Source organism: Mastomys coucha, unplaced genomic scaffold (assembly GCF_008632895.1).
Source record: "Mastomys coucha isolate ucsf_1 unplaced genomic scaffold, UCSF_Mcou_1 pScaffold14, whole genome shotgun sequence".
Lineage (NCBI taxonomy): Eukaryota > Metazoa > Chordata > Mammalia > Rodentia > Muridae > Mastomys > Mastomys coucha.
Genome location: NW_022196896.1, coordinates 106,552,471 through 106,555,621, shown reverse-complemented (window position 1 = coordinate 106,555,621; position 3,151 = coordinate 106,552,471). Strand labels below are relative to the sequence as shown.

The window sequence follows — 3,151 nt, the reverse complement described above, 5'->3', positions numbered from 1 at the left end:
TGTAGAAACCACCCCATGTCCTCTAGGTAGCCAGTGATTTTACTGCTTTGCCAATTTATTTATCATGTAATGAGAATTTTTCCCTAAGGGACCTTCCATAGGTTTGCAAATTTTCCACTAATATCTCTTTCAACTACACACCAGTGGCTATTCTGAGTGTCCATGCATCAATGTCTTTGTCAACGTTTCTCTATGGGCGATGATAGCTGCATGGCCTGAGTGAGGGGTGTAATTTATCCATACACACTTGCCTGTCATATTTAAGGACTTGATTCATTCCCCAGTATCACAAAAATAAAACTAGAAGATAGTTATCATTAAAGAGATAGAACACATTCCATATTGAATAGTGTAGATGAGTTCTTGTGTATATGAAACCAAATCCTAAAGCATAATGTATCCAATTGAGTTAAAAATTAGACAGTAGTTATTTGTATGGATTTTCCAACATATCACACCTTTCAAGCTATGTTCTTCTTAAACTTATACCTGTTTGGCATGATGAATTGGCACAGCAGAATGCTGTAACTACCCCACAGCACATCTGTGTGCCCAGTACTCCATCAGCAATAAAGAAACAGTTTGAGATGATAAAGACAAGGGAGAATTTTTTACCCAAGTGACATGTTGAAATTCATTCGTTTAAAAGAACTGACTGCCAGATTTCCAAGAATTAGAAAACTATTTGGGAGTGAGGAGGCTGCATCTGGCTCTTGCTCTCACAGCCATGACAGTACATTGACCTCCATAGAGACAGTGCCAGGAAAAGCTGGTGCTGGACTAGCACTGGACGACTCTGTGACTCCCAGAGGAAATCGACTAAATATGGGCAAAAGAGATCCTTTAGAAGCCAAGATGCAAAATGTCCTCATATGCATTCTTTGTGCAAACCTGCCGGGAGGAACACAAGAAGAAGCACCCGGATGCTTCTCTCAACTTCTCTGAGTTCTCCAAGAAGTGCTCAGAGAGGTGGAAGATCATGTCTGCTAAAGAAAAAGGGAAATTTGAAAATATGGCAAAGGCTGATGAGGCTCATTGTGAAAGAAATGAAAACCTACGCCCTCCGCCACAAAAGGGAAATGAAAAAAGAAGTGCAGGGACCTCAATGCACCCACAAGGCCTCTTTAGGTCACCTTCTTCTTCTGTCCTGAGTACCGTCCCACAATCAAAGATGAGCATCCTGGTGATATCCATTGGTGATGTTGCAAAGAAAGGAGGAGCAATGTGGAACATCACTGCAGTGGATGACAAGCAGCCGTATGAGAAGAAGGCTACCTAGCTGAAGGAGAAATAAGAAAAGGATATTCTGGCTCTCTGCTCCTCCCTGTTCCACAGACAGCCACATCTTCTTATGTAGTGCCAGCCTTGTCCCATAGACAAAATGGTGAATGTTGGTGTGAATGGATTTGGCCACACTGGGCGCCTGGTTACCAGGGCTGCCATTGCTCTCCATCCACTTAGCAAAGTGGAGATTGTTGCTATCAATGACCCCTTCATTAACCTTAACTACATAGTCTACATGTTCCAGTATGACTCCACCCATGACAAATTCAACGGCACAGTCAAGGCTCAGAACGGGAAGCTTGTCATCAACGGAAAGCCCATCACCATCTTCCAGGAGTGAGATCCTGCTAACATCAAATGAGGTGATGCCGATACTGAGTAAGTTGAAGAGTCTACTGGTGTCTTCACCAACATGAAGAGGGCCGGGGCCCACTTGAAGGGTGGGGACAACGGGGTCATCATCTCTGCCCATTCTGCCGATGCCCCCATGTTGGTGATGGGTGTGAACCACGAGAAATATGACAACTCACTCAAGATTGTCAGCAATGCATCCTGCACCACAAACTGCTTAGCCCACCCTAGCCAAAGTCATCTATGACAACTTTGGCATCGTAGAAGGGCTCATGACCATGATCCACTCAGAAGACTGTGGATGGCCCCTCTGGAAAGCTGTGGCATGATGGCTGTGGGGCAGCCCAGAACATTATCCCTGAATACACTGGTGCTGCAAAGTCTGTGGGCAAGGTCATCCCAGAGCCGAACGGGAAAGCTCACTGGCATGGTCTTCCATATTCCTACCCGAAATGTATCTATTGTGGATCTGACATGCTGCCTGGAGAAACCTGCCAAGTATGATGGCACTAAGAAGGTGGTGAAGCAGGCATCTGAGGGCCCACTGAAGGGCATCCTGAGCTATGCTGAGGACTAGGTTGTCTCCTGTGACTTCAACAGTAACTCCCACTCTTCTACCTTTGATGCTGTGGCTGGCATTGCTCTCAATGACAACTTTGTGAAGCTCATTTCCTGGTATGACAATGAATACTGCTACAGCAACAGGGTGGTAGACCTCATGGCCTACATGGCCTCCAAGGAGTAAGAAGCCCTGGACACCTACCCCAGCAAGGACACTGAGAGCAAGAGAGAGGCTCTTGGTTGCTGAGGAGGAGTTCCTATCCCAACTCGTACCCCAACGCTGAGCATCTGCCTCACAATTTCCATCCCAGACCCCCATAATAGCAGGAGAGGCCTAGGAAGCCCTCTCTACTCTCTTGAATGCCATCAATAAAGTTCATAGCACCCCAAGAAAAAGACAAAAAAAGGATATTGCTGCCTATAGAGCTAAAGAAAAACCTGATGCAGTTAAGAAAAAAGTGGTGGTCAAGGGTGAAAAGAGCAAGAAACAGAAGGAAGAGGAAGATGTCGAGGAGATGAAGAGGATGAAGAAGAGGAAGAATAGGATAATGAAGATGAAGGTGCTGATGATGAATAAGTTGGTTCTAGTGTAGTTTTCTCTTGTCCATAAAGCATTTAAACCCCCTGTGAACAACTCACTCCTTTTAAAGAAAAATGGAAATGTAAGTGTACAGTGACTTTTTTTTTTTTGTATAGTTAACATACTACCAAATATGTGTTTAGATAGACCTGTTCTGGTAGTATTTTTCAATAATCACTAACCTTGCTTGATGCAGTCTGAAAGGGTTGTAAATTGGCATGGAAATTTAAAGCAGGTTCTTGTTGGTTCGAGACAGTAGTTTGGTGGGGTTTTTTTTGTTGTTTTTTTTTTGTTTTTTTGTTTTTGTTTTTTTTTGATTTTCAGTTGTCCCTGATGAAGCTTATATGAAGATAATTGTTGTTCTGTTAACTGAGT

The 3,151-nt window shown here is 43.8% G+C and overlaps 1 pseudogene; it reads left to right on the top strand.

Annotated features, from left to right (window-relative positions):
• Positions 1–1,381: 1,381 nt before the first annotated feature.
• On the top strand, positions 1,382–2,381 carry LOC116089252 (annotated as a pseudogene).
• The last annotated feature ends 770 nt before the right edge of the window (positions 2,382–3,151 follow it).